General features: G+C 37.9%; 1 protein-coding gene and 1 long non-coding RNA gene across 2 annotated transcripts in view; one reads left to right on the plus strand and one right to left on the minus strand.

The window, feature by feature from the left end:
• The window catches only part of LOC136835829 (OTU domain-containing protein 3-like), a 212,835-nt gene that overhangs the window by 91,149 nt on the left and 98,403 nt on the right, over window positions 1–23,283 (plus strand). The gene's annotated exons all lie outside the window — the stretch shown is intronic.
• Window positions 3,401–20,940, minus strand: LOC136835942 (uncharacterized). Its single transcript, XR_010852308.1, has 3 exons — window positions 20,799–20,940; window positions 12,390–12,502; window positions 3,401–3,442 (listed from the first exon to the last, which is right to left on the minus strand). It is a non-coding gene; the product is annotated as an uncharacterized lncRNA (long non-coding RNA).

Raw genomic sequence — 23,283 nt, forward strand, 5'->3', positions numbered from 1 at the left:
CTTCTGCTACCTCTAGCAAAGGGCTTTTCCTCTCGAGAAGTTCTTTCCTCGAGAAGAAGGCTTTAAAGATGATCCGGCTGCGAAAGAGGCTTCTTCATCTTGGGTGAATGCTGACGGGTTGGCGTCGTGGTCTGGGTGCAGGAGTGCCGATGACTGAGCCAGCAGATTTGCGGTCTTCTCTTGCAAGCTTGCAGCGATGTCTTTACCATCGAGCCGGGAAAGATGACTGGGCAAACAACAGTTCTCTTCTGTGCCAGTGGACCGTGGCAAAGCCGCGAAGAGTGACCTCTTCTTGAGCACTCCAGTCGCAAAGTCTGCGGTGATTAAATCAGAACCATCTCCGGACCGCCTTGTCCATACAGACAAGATAAAGTCGTGAAATTCAGTCCTGACAAACCCAAGGTCCAACTCAAGCTTGTCAGTTTGAAAACTTCTGCTCGTGTTGGCCCTTCAAGATGATTATCTCGTAGAGTCCAGGGGTTGTGACATTAAACAGATGGACCTCCTGGCTGAATCACTTGAGAAGCGAAGTCTCTCCCTTAGTGGGGAAGGAGCGTAAGCCTCGTCCTTCTCCGGTCACATGCCACGCCGCTTTGCAAGAGTCTTGAAGGGAAGAGGCGAAAAATTTCATGAGCTGCGAGTCCATCCTGATGGACTTTCTGGCGTGTGGAAGCGGTTAGTCATCTTCAGAAATCCCCGGGGCTTTCCTGGAGCTTGGGTGAAGTCAGTTGAGAAGGAGGAGGAAGTACTGCGGCAGAGAGCATCGGAAGCAATTCCTTCAGCAGCAGCGAGGGATCTGGTAGTCCGGCGGCGGACTGATCCTTAATCTCATCTTCCGGCTCAAGGACCTTAGGGTCCATCCTCCAACATCGGGCGGGAAGAGCGAGAAGTTGGAGGAAACGCGCGCGGGGACCTGCTTGAAGAGGAACTGGCGTGCAAAGCAACCAGGAAGACAGAACCACGAGGCGACAGCAGCAGGTGGGGCGTCTTGAAAGTCGCGTCCATCGGGCGTCCGCGTCTGGCAGCAATGGCGGGAGAAGGCTGGCGTCAATCGGCGTCCGCGTCACAGCATGGCCGACGTCTGGATGCGTCGCTTAGGCGTCACGTCTGGCAGCATGGCGAGCGTCAGGAGCCTGACGGCGTCATCAACAAAAGGTGGCGTGACGTCTGGCGAGAAGGAGGGCGTCCTGGGGTGGCGTCACGACGGTCCTCCCAGCACCCTCCGAGGGCGAGAGTCTAGGAGTTCCTTCCACGACGGGCAAGCTGAAGCAAGCAGAAAGGTAGCGTGAGGAGCAGGAGGGAAACGCCTAGATCTCTTCACGATCTCGCGTCACTTCAGCGATGGGTTGGACTCTCTCTGTGAGTGAGAGGTTGCTGCATGGAGGCAATAAGAGGGTCACCATTAGGTGGCGCTGCCTCTCTCTGGAGAATTCACGGAACCTAGAGGCAGAAGGATGGAGAACGTCCTAATCCTCTTCTCTTGAGAGGGAGAGGCTCTTGGGCGCTCAACCGTCTTCTGATAGCCGAATTTCGAGAATTATCGATTTTAGTTATTAACAGTTTTCAACTGTTTTATGTCTATATAAACATATCTTGAAGTGATAATGCTAAAAAAAAAATTTCTAGATTGGTTTATTGACAACTTTGTTCATAGTTTTTATAATACTATGAACAAATAAACATATCTAGAAACCTTATTGCTAAAAAAAAAATGTTTACATTGGCTCATGGACAATTTGTTCATCGCTTGTACTGCACTGTGAACGACAAATTGTAAAAAAAAAAGCATAAAATGAGTGAAAAAATTTATTAAAAATAATTGTCACCTAAAATATCCATTCTCTCTATGGGATGTGTCAGAGAAAAACGAAAGTTATAATGCTATAGTGATAACTTGCCCAAGATGCATGATTCTCAGGATTTTTGAAAGTCCAAAAATTTTCTATTTTGCTGTTTTCTCAAAACTTTCTTTTTCAAAACTAAATGCTCAATGAAACTTTTTACAGTATATCTTTATTTTATCGGAAAATCACTTTTCTGTGCAAATTTTAATTTAGCATATTAATTTTGAAAAAGTGACATTATGATTTTTTCAACTGCAAAACAAATGAACCTAAGAGGTCAAATTTCTAAATTTTCCCACGAGAATTTTCATCATAGTTGTAGAAAAAGTGGTAAAATCTGAAGCAAATCTCTTCAATCATAAGGTAGAAACAGTCGTTCACTTTATAATGGGGCCTTTTGGCATTGGCGTTAGTTAGTTATAAATGATTTGTTTAACCAGACCTCTGAACCTTAAATGAAATGTAAAACATGGAACACAGTACAGTTAAAAAGGGATGGAAAACTCGAGACAAATGAGAGCTCTTACAGGCACTGGACTTAACCTAGTGACCGAATTCACTTAAGATGGCTGACCAGTGCAATGGGAGTGCGACGGTGTCCAAACCAGCATTCTTCTCTCTCAATAACCCCTCCTGGTACCCACTCTCTGTGCTGCTGTATTCCTGTGTCTATTAGGCTTAATGGGAGTGGCACGCACAGCCACCGCCATCTTGTGAAAGTTGCCTGAGGCAATCCCCTGTCCAATCCAGAGAAACATAGCCCAGGGAGACTAGGCATTCTACTACTAGGAGCTGTTTCAAGGGAAGTCTATTCCCACTCTAACTCATAGAGACCACCATTTGCATCATGCCACGTGACACCAATTCTAGGACCCCAACTCACAAAGGAGTGATCATTTGGATACCCAAGGTGAGTCTAAAACTTACATGGGAATTCAGCAGCCCATTTTCCCTTTGACTATATTCTGTTTTCCCTACTTTTTATCGAGAAACCTTCCCCAATTTCCCAGTGGTCTCCCACATGTATCTCTCTCCTTTGTCACTATATGTCCCACCTTGGACCCCATACCTCTCTTGATGCCAAAGCCGCCCACCATTTGCCTGTTAGTTAATTTCAAGATCTGAAAGTGTTACCATGATGTCTTTTGCCTGGCTGCACCATCTATGTGCCACTCGACTGGTTAAAGAAATCTTTAAGCATTCGGGCCTCATATTGTAGGAGTTAGGATAGCTCAATGATATATATTTAGGGCTTTAAATGCATGCTATTTATATAGTTAATTCCACACCTCTCTCTTTCAGAAGGATGCTTTTATCGTGTGTGACATAAGACCACCTCAGCATTTACACCTTTCGGTAAACTGGGACAACTAAAGTGCCTAAAACCAACAGTAAATTTTCAACAAGCAGAAGCAAATGTATAATACTGGTTCTATAGCATACAAAGGCTTTTTAAAACAGGTTTCATATACTTACTGCTAATTTGATGCTCACAGGACTTGTAGTGCAGTCACCAAATCTTAGACGCTGTTATAATGATACGCGTTGTGGTAGAAATGTGAAGTTCACGTAAGTTTTTTCCCTTCTAGACCACATATCTTTCAGTAACAAGAAAAAAGCAATTGCATTAGCAATGACATTAAGTAGGAGTCATCCAATTACAGATGTATTATGTTTTTCATACATATATAACTTGACTTTCACACAGTTGTTAAAAAAAGTAGTGTACAGTTACCTTCCTATACATGTGAAATAAGTCTGTGATTTAAGTTTTATGCTACAGAACATATTAAAATGTAAAATTTAAAAATATCAAAGTTGAATATGACATTTTTTATAATAAAATAGTTTTATATATACTTACCCAGTAATTACATAGCTATTAGTTTTCCATGTACGGCAGCCTAAATTCAAATTCCATGGGTAGCACTTTGATTGCGGTGTAGGTGCACAGTACCACCCCCAATGGCAATACTAGGGAACGACAGCTATCCACCTCGTTCTGTTTTGTGCTTGATGTCCATCAGAGGGAGGAGGAGGGCTCGATCATGTAATTACTGGGCAAGTATTAAGTATATACAAAACTATTTTATTATAAAAATGTTATTTTATATAAGTGACTTACCCAATAATTACATAGCTGATTCCAAACTGATAGGAGGTGGGACCATGGACATAATTCTACCCCAAAACAACAAGTCATGTAATGAATTTGAAATAGAAAAGTTGCTAGCATTGAAAAATAATGCCTGTCATTTCCTATCAGTTATGAGAGCTACTGCATGTGGATACTGCCTCTGGTTGGTGTTATCTTAACTCTAGGGTCGCCTCCTACTTAGAGGGAACTTTGCAGCTGGGAAGTGTTCAATGGCTAACAAAGCATGACAGGTGCCCGCCTTGCCTGGGCACAACACCAAAATAAAAACAACCAGATAACACTGACACCTACACTGAAAAAACCACAACCCATCCACTGAGAGTGGTGGGTGCTCCAGAGTACATTGTACCTACTGGCTCTCCAAACTCAGCATCTTACTGAAAAGGTGAAGAGATAGTAGAACATCATCCTGTGCTTCCTCCCACGATGCCATGCCAGACACTAAAAATGGTCTTGAGGTATTGGAAAATTTCAACACTGTTCAAGCTTTCATAAAAACAGTGAGAAGCAAAGATCGCACACTTCCGGTGGGTTGATAGTAGAATGGACGTAAGAGCATATAGCATCTGAAAAAACTAAGGATGTAGAGGCTGTTCTGACGTCCTTAGCTTCTGCCAAAGTAGGCAAAATGCACTAAAAAAAAAAAAAAAACTGTGTGTGTCTGTAAGATGAAGTCCATATAAGATGGAGGACAACAAGTTTAGAAAGAGGAAGAGACAGGTTCTTGCCATAACTCCCTAGGTTATGGATAGTACTCTGATTCTGGTTCAGCTCAGGAATTCCTGAAAAACTCCAACTGGACAGAGAGCTCTTTATACTACTTAAGAGCTGGGAAGTACTACTGGGTGCTTGTAGGAAGAGCTGGAGCCAGACAAGCTGGGTGCCAGGCGAACTAGGGGTTCAAGGGAGCTGGTGGATACTTGGAGCATGAGTTGGCACCAGGCTGTGGCTGGTGCCAAAGGAGCTGGGCACCAGGCAAGCTAGGAGTTCAGGAGCTGGCGGACACTCAGAGCATGAGCTGGAGCCAGGCTGTGGCTGGCGCCAGAGGAGCTGGGTGCCAGGAGAGCTATGAGCTTGGGAGCTGGCGGACATGTAGGGCATGAGTTGGCACCAGGCTGTGGCCGGCGCCAGAGGAGCTGGGCACCAGGTAAGCTCGGAGTTCGGGAGCTGGCGGACACTTGGCCAGCCTGGCGCCAGAGGAGCTGGGCGCCAGGTAAGTTAAGAGAACATGAGATGTCAGGTGCTCATGGAAGTCAAGGAAGTCTGTAACGATCTAAATGGAGAAAGAATGGATCCAGGTCTTGAATGGGACCTTGACCTTGGCTAAAATACCCAAGTTATTATTATTATTAAAATAGTTTAACCAGACCACTGTGCTAATTAACAGCTCTCATAGGGCTGGCCCGAAGGATTAAGATGAAATGGAGTCAAGCTCAAGCCATAAGCTAAGCATTGGGACTAAATGATGAATGAATAATGAAACTTTAAAAATATGCAAAAGGCATATCTTCCACACTAGAACACATGCACACATTAAATCATTTACTCAAGTTTCCATCTGCACCATAAATATAAAATAAATAAAACTGAGTAACGATAAAAATCAGAATAACTTAACGTTTTCAAAATTCTGATTTTTATATACTTATATATATTAGTTGCCCAGTGGGCTTTTCATTTTCATAAATTACTTTCTATACTTTATCAATTAATTTACACTTCATGAATATTAAAATTGGGTCAACTGAAAATGTTGCACTCTGAAAAAATGTCAATCGATCTATTTCCTAAAGTTGATAACTGACGGTTATATTTTGGATATTCATAACACATGTTCAACTGTTATTATCGCTTTGCATTCTGAGCATTCGGAGCTGGTTCATGTGGGCTGTTCATCAAGTGTCCATGTGTCAGACGAATATAACCTATTCGGAGACGTGTTTGAATTATTTGCGCATGTCTCTTTCTTTGGTATGATGAACTCCATTTTACCTCCAGGTTTTATTTGCTTCATCTTATTATTCTCAGGTTCTTCATTCCATTTATTCTGCCATTTGTTTATAATGCCTACTTTTAAATGTGTTATATAATTGTTAACTAGAATATTTACGTTAGATCGTGTCATATGGGCTGCTTCTTTAGCTGCTTTATCAGTCTCTTCATTTCCTTTGATCCCTACATGGGCAGGGATCCAACATATTTCTATAATTTTCCCATTATCATTTAACTCATGGAGTAATAACTTTATTTGTACTATGTTATTTTTTGGTCTGTAACTCTGAATGGCTCCGATGGCGCTTCTAGAGTCGCTAAAAATTACAAAATTATTACATGAGGTTTCTTTGATTTTTTTATGGCTGATGCTATTGCACATAACTCAGCTGTAAATACTGAGGCATTATCAGGTAGATAGAATTGATAAATTTTGTCTTGTGATACTGCAGCATATCCCCACTCCGTACTCTGATTTAGATCCGTCTGTGTATATTGCATAATGTGGACCTTTTCAGCTTATATGCTCTATTGTATGTTGTCTATGGCAGTGGTCCCCAAACTGGGGGCCTTGTAGCAGAATGCAGGGGGGTCATAATCTGAGGATATGTATGCATAAAACCAAAGGAGTTTAGTGGGTAGGACTGTAGACAGTCACTGCAGTCATGGGTTATACTCAGCGGTGGGCCATGGACAAGTATCCTGTATATAAAAAGTGGGTAACGACCAGAAAAAGTTTGGGAACCACTGGTCTATGGTGGTCTGAGGTATATGAGTAAGTTTTTGATAAATATTTTAAGTGTGTGCAAATTCTTATTTTATTCATAGTCCAAGGAGGGAGGTAATTTTACTATTGAGGGTAATTGCACATTTATATTCAACGATTCAAACAGTTCTAGATCTAAGAGGGAAAGGTGGCTGTGATTATTTATAAATACATCTCTTAATTCAAATAATTTTTTGTTGGAGAATCACTTGCCCGAATTCTCAAGTTCAAAATTACAAACTCTCTATGGAAAGACAGCGGTAGTTCCCCACATTCAACTTGTAAAGATGAGGTTGGTGATGATCTAAAGGCTCCTGAACATACTCTAAGGCCTTTGTTATGTACTAGGTCTAACATTTTCAGCATTGCGTCTGATGCTGGGCCATATATTTCACTTCCATAGTCAATAATAGACAACACTGTTGCTTTATACAGTAAAGTGAGGGTGTGTCTATCAGCTCCCCAAGTAGTGATTGATAGTTTTTTAATTAAGATTTAATGCTCTTTACATTTTGATTTCATGTATGTTATGCGGGCTTTCCAGTTCAAATGGGTATCAAATACTAATCCTGAAAATTTTGCTGTTTGGCTAATTGGTATACTATGGTTTCTGATTTTTAAATCTACTTCTTCACCTTTTTCCACTTTTATTTTTATAAAACATTACTGCTCGAGATTTTTTTGTATGGATAATTTAAAGCCTACAGATGAGGCCCATTCATCTGTTTTTACTATGCTTTTATTAATGATTCATACTGCATGCTTTTAAGCGAGATGCTGTATAATATACAGCAAAATCATCTATATACAAGTTATAGTACTTTTAATTCCAATAGGCAGAATATTACTGATGTCATTTATTGCTAAAGTAAACAGTGTGCCACACTAAGGACGCTTTCCTTGTGCAACACCATTTTCAAGTGGAAATGTACTTTACAATACATTATCAATTCTCACTTGAAAGTGCGTTTTGTCAAAAGTTTTGGAAAACCTGGATAAATGTCCACAGATGCTGTTTTTACGTAAGTTTTTAATACTGCAATATCTCCATGTAGTATCATACGCCTTTTCAATATAAAAAAAGACAGTTACTGAAATTTGTTTTCGTTCAAATCCTCTTCATATATGGTCTTCTAAGTTAGATAGAGAATCCAATGTAGATCTGTTACATCGTGACCCAAATTGAGTGGGAGTCAAAATTTTATTTGCTCGAATGTCCACGTTAGTCGAGCATTTACCATTTTCTCTAGTAATTTGCATAAACAACTTGTTAAAGAAATTGGTCTGTAATCGTTTACATTACAGTACACCCTCCCATATTCATGATCTCATGATTCGCGGACTCACGTATTCACGGATTTCTCTGTGGAACGTATCTACCCATTATTCACAGAAAATTCGCCCATTCGCAGTATTTTTCACTGAGAAATATTCACTAATTACTGTATTTTCATCTCATTTTCATGACTAAATGGACTTTTTGTGATAAAACTATTAAAATACTCAGGTAATGCTCAAGTTACGATAACTCACCTTACGATAATTTGACTTTGCAATGGGGTAAGCAATTAATACCGATAGACAATATTATTTATAAAATATTTTTAAATTTCGTGCAGGCGTAGGCAGCAGCATAATCTGGCAGGGAGAGTGACCAAATTACAATAGACAACTTTTCCTCCATCTCTTTATTCCATCTTCTAGTTAAAAAGCAAAGAGAATGATAAAAGTGTTGTTAGTAACGTTATACTCCTAAGTAAATGCGTACAGCCATAAACAACCAACCAAGAAACTGTTGTTTTTGTTGTTTTGCTTATAACCGAATCGATAACAACAGCCGTTTACCTGGTATTTCAACCATCATACGGTAAAAAACAATTACTGTAGCTTATAGCGCAAATGACATTACGTAGAATAGTACAGTGCTGATATATTTTGACATTATACCCTTAATCGATATGAATTAAAGATTGTCATGGAATATACTATTAAATTTAAGCTGCAAATTGTAGCTGAAGCTGAGAAAACAAAGTTCAAGCTGCTAAATTATCGAGCATTGACAACATGGATGAAACTTGATCATAATTAAAATTGGAGAGAAAGTATTTTAATCAAAACTACTGGTCATGAAAGAACACATTACTGTTATTTTTACGCCGATAAACGATAAATACGTAAAGCTTGTATTATGATGAAATCAAGTGAAAATAGCAAATGGAATTTTAATTTTTTTTTTTACACAAAACAAACATGCCCCCAAACGGCCACCGTCATCTATTAACGAAAAAATAGATATATTTCACAACGAGACGAATTTTAGTTATATTTCAACTTAAAAACACTTTGTATAATGAAAAATTACCTTGCCTCATATAAATAAAGTATCTAAGAGATTCATTTATGCTAACTATAAGTAAGAAAAGCGCTCTGAACTGAATTAAATATAGCGAAATAAACACCGCATCAACGATTTCCAAACCAAAGCATTGAATGCTATGACTGCAATTTATAATACAAAAGCAATATAAGAATACTGTATATACAATATTATTGGATACAGTGAATTAAGGCATAACATTTTAAAAGATGCATATTCGTTATGTTGATGTTTGTATAATACGATATGTGAATATGTAGTACAGTATAATGTAGGCTACGCTACCGTATATGTATATAATGTACCACAGTGCAGGCTAAGCTAATTCTTATTATTCTATTTCTCTTTGTACTGAATTATCATAAGTCACTTTGCATGAACCTCCAGAATTAGCTGATATTAATAATTACTATACTGTGTATGTATAGACTTTATAGTGTAGGCTGGGCTACCATGTATGTATACTGTACATGGTACCGAATACTCTAGTGTAGGCTAGGCCATCTTCGAGATATGTTTTGGTATTTCTTATGTTTTTTCCAACAAACGATAGTGTTTTTTGGAACCTAACCCCATTGTAAGTAGGATAATACCTGTATAGCTATTTTTAGTTTGTTTTGTGTCTGTTTGAACTATCAAAATAGGCAGTTCTAAGTGTTTTTAGAAAGGTTCTAAGTATTCGCAGGTTTTAGCTATTCGCGTGTGTGTGTGTGTGTGTGTGTGTGTGTGTGTGTGTGTGTGTGTGTGCGCGTGTGTGGTACGCATCCCTCACGAATCTGACGGGGTTTACTTTACTAAGATCCTTTGCAGGTTTGGGGATAAGAATAATTATAGCTTTACACCATTCATCCGGAGAAAAATTTCAAAGCCATAAGTGATTATAAAACTCTATTAAGTATGACTTTGCCAAAGGTGCTCAGTGGCAGATTATTTCAAGACAAATATTGTCACCTCCAGGGGCAGATCTATTGATGTTCAACAAAGCACAATCCAACTCTTCCATATTAAATTTTCTACTATATATCTTCTATGGTTTCAAAATTTATTGTTATTAATTCTATACTATTTTTCTTTGTGCGGAAGTGCTCATCTAAATGTCTATCACTACAATAAACCCACCATATTCGCGGGGGATGCATACCACTGCCCCGCGAATAGCTAACATCCTTCTAAAAACACTTAGAACTGTCTCTATTCTGATAGTTCAAACACACAAAAACTATAAAAATGCTTATACAGGTATTATCCTACTTATGATGAGGTTAGGTTCCAAAAAACAAATCGTCTTTTGGAAAAAAACTTATTTCGAATATAGCCTAGCCTACACTAGGCGTATTCGTACCATGTATACATATATGTAGCCTAGCCTACACTATAAAGTACACTATATAAATATATGGTAAGGTAATTATTAATATCAGCTAATTCTGAAGGTTCAAGCAGATTGACTTATGATAATTCAATACAGAGAAATTGAATAACAAACAAGAATTAGCTTAGCCTACACTATGGTGTATTGTATACATATATGGCAGACTAGCCTACGTTGTACTGTACTCTATATTAACAAATTAATATCGTTATCATACAAACATAAACATAACGAATATGCATCTTTCCATGGATCTTTAAAATGTTATGCTTTACTTCACTGTATCCAATAATATTGTAAATATTCTTATAGTGATTTTGTATTATAAATTGCGATCAATGTCTTGGTTTGGAAATCGATTATGCGTTAAGTTTATTTCGTATTTAACTAATTTCAGAGCACTTTTCTTGCTTCTAGTTAGTGTACATAAACTCTAGATACTTTATTTATATGGGGCAAGGTTATTTTTTGTTATACTAAGTGTTTTTAAGTTGAAATATAACTTAAATACGTCTTGTTGTGTAATGAATTTAGCTATTCTTTTCATCAATAGATGACATTGGCCATTTGGGGGCATGTTTTTGAGTAAAAAAATCAAGTTTTCATTTGCTATTTTCATTGATTTCAGCACAATACAAGTTTTACGTATTTATCTTTTATTGGCATGGAAAACAGCAGTAATGCGTGTTCTTTCATGTCAGTAGTTTTGATTAAAATACTTTCTCTCCAATTTTATTTACAGTCGAGTTTCATCCATGTTGCCGATGCACGATAATTTAGTCATAAGCAGCTTGAACATTGTTTCCTCAGCTTCAGCTACTACTTGCAGCAAACTTAATACAGTAGTAGGTTTCCTTGCCAATCTTTTATCTATAGTAAATAAAAGGGTATAATGTATAAATATATCAGTCCTATTCTACTTAACGTTATTTGTAACATAACTATGGTAATTGTTTTACTACCGCATTTATGGTTGAAATACAAGCAAAACAGCTGTTGTTTTCTGATTCGGTTATAAGCAGAATACAGTAATTAGTGTATATTTCTCAGTGAAAAATACTGTGCATGGGTGAATTTTCCCTGAATAATGTGTATGTATGTTCCATGAGAAATGTGTATGTATGTTCCATGAGAAATGTGTATGTATGTTCCATGAGAAATCCATGAATCGGCAAGTCTGCCAACGTGAATACTGTATACAATTAATGGTAATGCACAGTTAATAAGTTTAATACACACCATCACTCTCATTACATCAGAATGGGTGAAGAAATCCAGTTATATGTACGTACGTCTGTTGAAGGAAACTTTTGCCAACTTAATCAGTTGGATGCTTCAGCCTTGATTTGATTAAGACTAAGACTTATCAAATTAGTGGAAGCTTCCTTTATTAGAGATAATGTATGTACACACATAGAGCTGTGGATTTCCTTCATCCATGCACGTTTACTTCTGTCACAACCACTTACACTGATATTACTGAACTATACAGGATTAGTAAAGGTTACTACTACTATGACTGTGTGTTTTGTGAGGAGCAATGAAAAGTACTTCAAATGCTAGGGAAATCTTGTGGCATTCCTTCAGCCTCAGCTACATTGCTTTCTGTCTTTTATTTTGTATTTGCTTCATGTGCTCTCTTTATACTTAACTGCCTCTATTTTCTCCCTGTATGAATAAACATTTTTGACCAGCTTCATCAGACTATAAATTTAATTCAAATGGTCTAGCTAAACTTCTTGAATAATAAAAACTTATTTGGCATCTATGAGGTCAGTGATCTCAGGTTGCCCTTTACACAATTTTATTCACTAATGCTCTTCAAATTGGTGCAGCAGTTTCACATCTAAAAAGATTTTATAAAACCATTAGTAACTAACCTGCCAAAGAGGAGCATTCAGTTGGTGAATAACAACAATAACTTGATGAAGTCGTGCAAATGCTACAATACAATCATTGCCACCGTAGGTACCAAGTTCTGCCAAGTTACTCACTGTAAAAACAAATTTGAAGTCAATAAAATTAAAATATCTATGGCAATTTTATATGAGCCTAACAATACAAAAGTAGTCTTTTGTTTTCACAATTTTTTTTGTTTGCCAACCTGCTGATTATAAGTTTTTTGGCTAAAAAATTTTTTTTAACTGATTTTTTTCATACAAATCCACCCTTAAAATTAGCCACTCTATGGCTATAAAATTATCCCAGACACTTCAATACCTCTTCAAAGAGACTGGCAGTTAACACTGCATGTGAAGGGAGATCCCTTGGTCATGGGGAGCACAAGCCGGAATTCATGCCATCTAATCAACGAGCTGCAAGACATGAGTGTCAGGAAGGAGGAGCTCATTCTGTAAGTTATGAATTTGTGTAAAAAAAAAAAAAAAAAAAAAAAAATAAAATAAAATCTAAATTGATTTCAAGCTACTGCTGACAACTGGCCAAAATGACAATTTAGGTAAGAAAAGATGAAGCAGCCAAAATCCCAGGTTAACTGACAGAGACCAGGACAGAGGCTTAGCTCCTCCTAAGAGACTCAGTGGCTAGTCTCTTGCAATTACATGAGTGATATATGGGAAAAGAAATAGTTTTATTACTATTCTGTAATTTGAATTTTTCTATGAATGCAACATACAGACAAATCTAGAGCTATTGTTCATAGTTGAGTCAAGCAGCAGGCCTAAACATTGAGGAAACTTGATCCATACATGTAATTTCATGCTATCTGTGTACTAAAATGGCTTTTTAGAAGTAAAAGTTTTCTAGGAAAGTGAAGACACCCTCACTAACAAAAAACAAAGATTGGAGGTTGAAATTTCATGAAATATAGAGTGAAATGAAATGGACTTGTCATTAGTACGAAACTTGAATACTAGGTCTTATCTTCTGTGACTGCAATGTGTAGAGACAAGCCTTGGAAACTGCAGTTTATACAGTAGTTATACCACACAACAGTCCTCTTGAACATAGGAAACTTGATTCGTATATATCAAAACCCTCATGTTATTTGCATCACACTGGCCTTCTACAGTTTTCTGGGAATGGACAGAAGTTTCTTCATAAGATACTGGCAAAAAACTGAATAACTGAAAAGACTGGAGGCTGGTATGAAGGAAGGTACTGATGCAGGAATAAATGATCAGACTATCCATGTTTAGGTATACCAAGAAAAGAAAAAAAAAAAACGTAAATTTATGATTCAATAAATTTCTGGTTCAATACCAAATGGTGAGGCATGACTTGTGAAGGAACACCTAGATGACTGCATCAACCTTAATTTACTGGTTGTATAGCTAGTTTGATGCACCAACAAAGGCTACTTGAAAAAATGCATTCCTGCAGCTTTCAAGATTGTCTACTTACAGCAAAATTAATTTTGCTTGCTTACAGGCAAATTTCACAAGATTCAGCATATGGGTCACTGGTTATTCACAAATTTTGAAAGTAGCTACCATGCATATTTTGAAAAGAAATTATTGAACTCCCCTCTGTTTCTGAGTTCCACCATGAATTTAACATTACAAATGCTATTTACATGGCTGCTCAGGCATGAATATCATATGACATGTTGCTTTGTTCCAGGAGGATTAGAATGACCACGAAGGGCTGTCTCTCCATCAACATGAGGATGAGTGACTGTTCTAACATGCAAATTGTTGGAGGTACCCCATGCTACCAGTGTCCTCAACAATTTCACAAAAGCAGGATGTTGTTGACTGGAGCAACAAAACAATGATGTATAAGTGGTCTTGGAAGGGCATATAATTTTGAGTTTCACAAACTTTCAAGTACTTGAGACAAAGGAAGCCACTGTAACACATGAAGAGGAGGAACCATAGAAAGTTGCTGAAGGAAGCTTTCATCTTGAGAGCCAAGAGGCTAAAAAGGGTTATATATGAAGTTTTCCATACTCAAAACAACATCTATAATACAGGCATGCATCTAAATCTAAGTAAATCTGTCTCTTCATCTATCAATCTTTCCCTTTACCAGCAAAGACTCCTGAACCTCCTCCTTTAAGGCCCTTAAAGCTTGAAGATCCTAGTACTCAGTCTCACCTCTTGGAGCTGGATGACCCTCAGCTCAAGGTCAAAGTTAACAATCCTGAGCCTTGATCCCAATCTATGGATTACCCTAAGCTCTTGGATATTGATGACTGTGACCCTTGAAGGTTGCTCATCCAGAGCCCCAAGAGCCTGTAGTAGGACCTTATACTGCCTGCAGATTCCTAGTGACAGTAGGCCTTGGTTTCTGAGCAACTTTGTAAATATATAAACAGCACAACTAGCATAAGTGATAATTTGAAGTGTTGGTTTCATCTTGAAGTGTGAGGTGAATAATTTGTTGAATAGTATGTTTTGGAACTGTGATTTCAATCAGAAAAAACACAGTGGCTCTATTAGAAGTGATGGCAGTACAGTACTATATTCTGATAAATCTATTTGACCAACATATGTTAAGAAACTGAGAAAATAAACAAACTTTTTGTAATGTTGTTTTTTGGAATTTTGTAAGAGGTGGCTGAGATGTCTAATTGTGTCTGAGCATTCTATTTAATATTCTGGTTAATATTAGTAGTGATGAAAGTGGTATATACTGATATAAATTCAATGTGAATAACCCATCAAGAAATATTAAAAACTGAGATGGTGGATGACCCAATTTTCCATATTTTTTCTTATCACTTGCCAAATGATGTCTCACAGAAGTAGAATAACTGGACCTCTACTTTACTGACTATCTAAGTGGGACAGCAGAACAATTTCAGTATTGGTTTAGGGAAAGGAAAATCTTTGTAGCAAAATATTTACATCTTTTGTTACTGGCCCTACAAAGACTGCTGAATGCTTGCTCCTTCTAAATAGTGTATATCATAATAAATTACAGTATTAAAGTCCGAGGCCAGTTCTGGTCTGAGGTAAAATTACAAGGCACTTCATTGTAAATTCAAAACCATTCAGTCATCCTTTATTTATTCTCTCTATCAATGGTCACTTGAGCCACAGAATCCTGATTGAGCAGAACCTAGCTTTCATTTGGACGGTGTCTTTCTGTGCTCATGTCTGTCATAGGAGGTTATCAACCTATGGGATATGAACTGTTATGGCTTTCTTTGCTGTTTCTTTGAAAGTCTGCATTATCGCGTCCACAGTCATATCAGTGTTTTTATGGCTTTCTTTGCTGTTTCTTCTTTGAAAGTCTATTTTATCATGTCCACAGTCATATCAGTGTTTTTAAATCACTGTAACCTGTATTTTGCTTATGATTACAAACTAGACACTGGAGTGGTCGCTCAACTTGTAATAAGGTCATTAACTGGTGGCCACAGGGTGATAGCAGGTGAATACACTTCACTCACCATATGTAACTAGTTACTCTTCCATCAGCCACAGGGACAAAGTAGGGGAGACTGAAGTAGAACTATCTAAGAATATGGTCTGTATATTTATGAGACAATACAATTTATTTTTAAAATTTTTATTTCTCCCCCATGGAAGTATAACAAATTTTAAAAGTACAGGCAGATCCTGGTTGTTGGCGGCCTTGGTAACCGATCTGGTTTTACGACTTGTCTAGTTACAACAATAACCAGATTTTTGACACTGATCTCAGTTATCGGCGCCAATCCTGGTCATCGGCGCTGAACCCTGGTTATTGGCACTGATCCCCATTTATCGGTGCTGATAACCCGGGATCGGCACTATTATCGCCGATTTTCGACTATCGTCATGCTATCGGGAACGGAACCCCCGCCGATAACCGGGGACTGCCTGTAATTTTATACTTCCTAGGTATACAAGTGAGTGCCTTTTATTTAGGAGTAACCTTCAGCATTAGTTGGAGGGGCCACTGAACTTGATAACAAAGTCGTTAACCCTTAAGGGAGGGGCTGGTTATATAACATGCAAACCCCCCCCGACCAGGCAAACTTTAAGGTTGGCCAATTTAAGAAAAAACACATCAATGAAAAGCGGAAGATATGCAAATGCACAAGTAAGAAAAAATATGATAAAAAATTTTCCCCACCTTCCACAGGAAGTTGAAAGTGACTATTTACAACCCTGTGTGGGCCTCTTTCACAAAACACTCGTAAATTTTTACCAAGTTATACATGTATTTTCTAATAACTTATTTTATTTTATTTTTGTAAAATTATGATTACAGCTCACACAATATCATAACAGACAAGAAATAAAATCAGTAAAATTCTGAGCATATTTGTTGTAAAATATTACGTAAATTTTCCGAGATCGGGAAATGCAGTAACTTTTTTGGATTTATACCTGATTTTTCTAATGTTTCTTTGCAAAATTACAATTACTGTATAAATGATATTATAATGTAAAAGATAAGAACTAAAGCCAACAGCAATTCCTGGGTATATTTATGAGCAATAAATAAAAAGATATCATGGGAGAGAAAGGAGCAAGACATTCCCCCTTCAAGGCAAGAACAATATTAAAATCCATGAGACACCCACGAGTGAGCTGAGCTGAATTCTTTAGTTGCCACAATTCATTTATGGGCCATTGAAGTATTGGACACTCTTTCCTGCTAAATACAGCCAAATCGTATGACATGTAATATTAATACTCCTCAGAGGATCCGTCCACCACCCAAACCCTGTTTTGATCCTCTATTGAGGATCCAAGTCCATTAAGGGTTAAGATGCACTGAATGCTCTGACTGGGACAGTAAGAAGTGGAAGACTTTGAGATCACATTTAAATAAACTGGGTACGGATAAGAAGAGGAAGGCGACTGCTGGACAGATACTATAGTAAGTCTTTAGACTCTGGCGCCAAAAACAGATGACAAGCGCCTGGATGGAGATGGGCGCTCGGGAGCAAGAGATCAGTGAGAAGGAGGCAATGGGTGCTTATGAGGAAGGTCTGAGTGCTTCGGCACTAAAACTGGGTACTCGAGAGCCCCAAGAGACTTCGGACTGTCCCAAGAACACTGGTGGGGACACACTGAAGAGACGGAGGCAGAACAGCGAAGCTGCAGGAGGGTTGAGGGCTAACACTTGTCTCCTTATACCTCTTGATGGGAGGAGAACTGCCTGCCATGATGGAGTGCCTCTTCAGAGGCCAAGAGGCGAAAAGTCAGTGGTGCTGGCGTTTCCTTCATTCGGACTCTAATCGACTGCTCCCATGTGTAGGGGAGTATGCCAGTGACCTTTGACTAGGAGTGTCGACAAGACGAGCAGCTGCTTCCTCCACTGACACTTCACTAACACTACTATGCATGAGTTTCGACTCAAGGCTGGCAAGGGGGTCGGGACCAGAAGCAAGGGAGCTGGGTAAAGGAGCAGGTTGAATAGTTGAAGGACTGGGAACAGGTGACACAGTGGGAGCAGGCATAGATAAAGCAGGAATATTATCATCAGCAGAACTATCTACGGTCTTGCTATCTACTGTCTTATTCTCGGCTCTGGCTTCTGCTTTACATTTTCTATCTGTCTAATTTTGCTAAATGAGACCCCAAAACCTTCCATTTTAGCATCCCACTCAGAACATTCATCACAGTTTCAATCAATTGAACACTCTTGTCCCCTACATCCTATACATATCAAGTGAGTCATATTTCTCTTTATTAAGTCTTGTATTACAGCCTTTGCTACAATAGCATAGGCTAGCAGCACTAGAGTCAGACATACTAACTAACAAGTCAACAATCGTAACTATAATCCAAGTCAAGTTAAAGAAAAAAACATCCTAATTTGAGAAATAGTGGTCTCGCTAAGAGAACCTAATGTAAATACAAAGTCAGAGGCTACCAGTACTTCACATAAAGAAGAATCTCATTGGAAGAGTGGTGAAAGCCAAAATTTAAGCTGACTGCTCACAACTGAACCTCAGTCTGGAACCAGCAGAAAACAACTGAGCTCTCTGCTGAAGTCATTCCTCACTTACCCTGAAAGTGGGCAGGGACTAGTCACCTACACAGACACTAAGCGCTCGGCAAATTTCAAAATTTTTAAGTTGCCACCAGTGAAACTGTAAGCAATGCAATTACTTGGTAAGTTACATATAAAAAATGGGTACCAGTTTTAGAAGATGGAGTGCAGGAACCCAGTGAAATAGTAATGACTTGTGAAAATATGGAAAGTCAGGAACTTGATCAAACAAAACAAGAACTAAAAACCTGGAAGAATTTTGGTGTACAGTATATGAGGAAATTCCTAACTTGGGTCAAAAGGCATTGTCAGTTCGATGGGTGGTAACAGGAAAGGAAAACAGTGACAAGAAAAGAAAATTAAAGCATGGCTGGTTGCCAGAGGTTTCAGAAAAAAATAAATAAATAAATAAATAAATAAAAGAAATCAAGTCAGATTCTTCCACTGTTAGCACGGAAGTGTTGGGGTCTTTGTTGGTATATTGTCTCCCAAAAGGTGGGCAGTGAATTCAACTGATATTAAGGCTGCATTCCTACAAAGTGAATGGTTTTTGAGTGTGAAGTGTACCTTATTCAACCTGTTGAAGCTGGTTGTGATGGTAATGTACTATGGAAATTTTAAAAATGTGTCTATATTCTTAATGATGCTGCTAGAAAATGGTATCTCACAGTGAAGACTTTCCTGTTGAAGATGGGATGCAATCAGGTGAAAACTGACCCTGCAGCATTCTATTGGTATTGTAAAGGAGAATTGTGTCGTATGTTTTTGATACATGTAGATGATTTCTTGTGGGGAGGAATAAAGAAATTTGAAAGTGCAGTCACTGCCCAAATCAGAAATCATTTTCGGGTTAGGGAGCAAAGTAATGCTATATTCAGATACATCGGCCTGGATATTGTACAGAACGAGAATGGCGTTACACTTCATCAAAAAGAGTATTGTAAATCTCTGGAATCTATAAATGTAAGTGAAGAGAGAGGATTGAATAAGAATACGGAGAGTAATGAAGAAGAAAAGGAGAAGTTTAGGAGTCCAGTAGGCCAATTAGGATGGTTATGTACTAATTCAAGGCCTGCCTTGTCATATGATGCACTGGAACTTAGCTGTAAAATAAATAACCCTAAAGTAAAAGATCTGGTTGAGGCAAACAAATGTCTAAGAAAAGTCTGTATCTTTGAGAGCTGTATGCACAGTACTTCCCAGAACTGGCTGACAGTTTTAAGTTCAAGTTGGTTGTGTACAGTGGTACTTCTTATGCCACTCTCCCTGATGGATTTAGTAGTGCTGGGGCTTTGTGATTTTCCCAGTGGGTGAAAATCAGAAATAAGTGTCCTTTATACTGGGAGTCAAAGAAAATAAGAAGGGTTATAAAAGCATTCTTGCAGCAGAAACACTAGCAGCTGCTGAGGCAGTAGATATGGCCTACTATTTTGGAAATAATGTTGTCTCAAATACTGTATGATGGAAAGAGAAATCTGCCTGTAGAACTCTATGTGGATAACCATTCACTTTATGAGAATGTGTACTCAGTTAAAAATGTTTCAGAAAGAATTGGCTCTGAATGGAGAGTTCAATGTATTTTGGGTTGATTTAAAAGCACAGTTCACAGCAATAAAAAAGGGAGTAAATTCTTTGAGAATAGCTAAAATATTGGAGAGTGGATCCCTGAAATCTTGAATAGATTTTATAAGTAGATAATTTTATTTTTGTGTCAAGTAATGTTTGTTGCTTTGACAGTAGATTTCTTTTCTTTCCTTTTAAAAGAGAGGGAATATGTTAACTCTGGTGAGAATACAGTACTTGTGCATGATATTGCACTTCACTCTCGTCATTTGTCTGTTATGTTTGTTTATGCTTATGTTGTGATGGAGGACCGAGCGAAGGGTCGCGATGTAGGCACTTGGTGGATCAGACCTCCAAGGCAAATAAAGTCAGTTTTTATATGTCTGCCTTTTGATTTCTCTTGCCACGCTGGTCTACACGATCAGCACCTGACAACGATTCTGCAATCAACTGTACATACAAACAGAGATGCATATTTGATTATATCAAAACAATTTACCTCTTCAACTTCATTGTCAACATAGTTCAATGTGTCCCTAGCTAAGCACAGAACACTGCATAGAAAAGGCATAAAAATTGCGTTTTGAAGGGATTAGTATGGATAGGAAAATTAAACAAAAAACTGCAAACTTAACTGCTAAAAACAGGAGTGAGCCTGGACTCCCCACTGAGATGGCAATTCACCTGAATACAATAGTAGTAACAATGGGTACTGATCAAGTTTTACTTAAATTTATCGTGTTCACTCACAAGCAAGACTCAAAGGTTAAAGACTTGAGAAATTTTGCATTTGTGCAGAAATACCTAAAAACAGACTGAAAACTTACAGTGGCGGTCAAAAGGGACGTCATCCTCCACAAATGGTTCAAAATCATCGATGTTGCCGCATATAAGCTACAACATCTTGTCTGTGCTTCTGATGGGTATTTGGAGTTCCGTCCAGCTGGTCTCCTAAAGCTCTAAAGAGACAATTTCTGGAAAAAAAAATTAAATCTTCATAATAAAATTCATTATTTGGATACTAACTTACTGTTAACGATAGCTAGATCTTTGTGCCAGCATGTGCAGTCAGCATTTAAAATAAAAAGAAGATTGCTTAGCTGACCTGAATGATTGCCTAGTTCACGTGTTCTCCACCAGGTGTGTTTTGAAGGTTTCAGTCCTCATCAAATTCTTCCTGACAGCCCACTAGGTTGGGAGGCTGGGTGGGTTCTACTTTAATTGTAGTTAAGTATCTAAGTAATAAATTTTATGAAAACCGACATTATTTGAGATGACTCTTACCTGATGGGTAAGTGTAGCCAGACAAGGTTTTTACATTATTATTATTATTATTATTAATATATTCAGATCATGATCCCTATTCATATGGAGCCCACAGGGGCCACTGACTTTAAATTCAAGCTTCCAAAGAATATAGTGTTCATTTAAAAGAAGTAATAGGTAATACGGAGAGAAGAGATTAGTTATTGGGAAAGAAAAATAAATTAACAACGTAATAAATAAATACATAAAACTGCAACTAAATTATTAAAATACAGAGATAATTGTTTTAAGGTCGTAATGCACTGCAGCTTTGTTTGAAATTTTGAAGTTCCAATTGCACAACATCCTCAGAGAGATTGTTCCACAGTACAATGGTGTAAAGAATAAAGGACTTCTGGAACTGAGATTTTCAACAGGGAAGCACATTTAATGTACACTAGTGCTGCTGTTCAGAAATCTCATTGCTCTCAACAAAGAAAAAGTATCATAGATCAACTGAGAATGTGAAAGATCTATGTTAAAATAAAACATAAAAAAAACGACATGCATGAGACCATCGGTCGATGGTCCAAGTCATAACTGCTAATGTCAGGAAACAAACCTACCACCAAACCACTCTAACTAAAAGAAATTAATCTCTGGCAGAAGCAGATGCCCATACCAGAGAACAGTATTCTAGTAAAAGGACATGAACTAAAACAGGTTGCTCTAGTTTTACCACCGTTATATACGTACAGGCAGTCCCTGCTTTCACGATGGGTCCGACTTACGACATTCCGAGGTTCGGCGCTTTTCAAATATATTCATCAGAAATTATTTCGGTTTACGACGCATGTTCGGGGTTAAGGCGCGTCATAACCGATCCGACAGAAAAAATATGGCTCTAAAACGGCAGAATAATCAAAATATGGAGGCTTTTTTTGATGAAAACAACAAAAATGCAGTTTACATTGTTTTCAATACACCCAAAGCATTAAAAGTAAGGTTTTCTTAGGATTTTTGACACGATTTTGGATTTATGACGATTTTCGGTTTACGACGCCAAAGCGTAAACCGGAGACTACCTGTATATATAGGCCTTATGTTCAATACTGTACCTAACTTCCATATAGCATTTTCTAACACTTTCATTAGATGTTGCTCAAAATTCAGATGTAAGTCAAAAGTTACACAAGTACAGTTAACCCATAAGGGACGGCATAATTTATCAATGTGCAGCGCCCCAGACCGGGAAACTTTGAGGTCGGCAAAATAAAAAAAAAAAAATCACATCAATGGAAAGAGAATGACGCGTACATTCACACTGTATAAATAAAAAATTCTAAAAATTTTCCCTACCTTCCACGAGAAGTTGAAAATGACTATTTACAACCCCTTGTGGAGCCTCATTTACAAGGCAATCGTAAATTTTACCAACTTATATGTTTTTCTAATAAATAAGTTTTTTGGATTTTGTAAAATTATTATTACTGCTCACACAATATCAAAACAGATAAGAAATAAAAGCAGTAACACATTTTTGCATATTTGTTAACAAGTAAAATATTCAATAAGTTTATGAGAAGGAAGATTCAGTAACTTTTTTTACTTTTACATGCTTTTCTTAATATTTCTTTGCATTTTCTTTGTAAAATTACATTTACAACCAACATACTATCGTAAAGACAAAACAAAAAACAACAGCAACCCCTTCGTTATTTACAAGCAAATTTACACAAAGACTCTTGAGAGAAAAGATGCAGTACCTTCCCCCTTGAAGTCACAAGCATTACTGATACTGGCCTAACTCTCACGTCTGTATAAAAGTTGCCACTAGTGAATTTATAGCATATAGAAGTATTGGCACCTTTGTTTCGAATCATTACCTTAACAGTGGTGCATAATTCTACTTCACACTCAAGCTCAATCCATCCACCTCCCCAAACCTGTTTTACTTCACACTGAAGCTCAATCTGCCCACTAAGGGTTAAAGCTTCAGACTCATTCAACATAGTCCCACCCACCTGAAGAAGAGGATGGGGAGGGGGAATCTGTACAAGATCTGCT

The sequence above is a fragment of the Macrobrachium rosenbergii genome, chromosome 55, assembly GCF_040412425.1.
Source record: "Macrobrachium rosenbergii isolate ZJJX-2024 chromosome 55, ASM4041242v1, whole genome shotgun sequence".
Lineage (NCBI taxonomy): Eukaryota > Metazoa > Arthropoda > Malacostraca > Decapoda > Palaemonidae > Macrobrachium > Macrobrachium rosenbergii.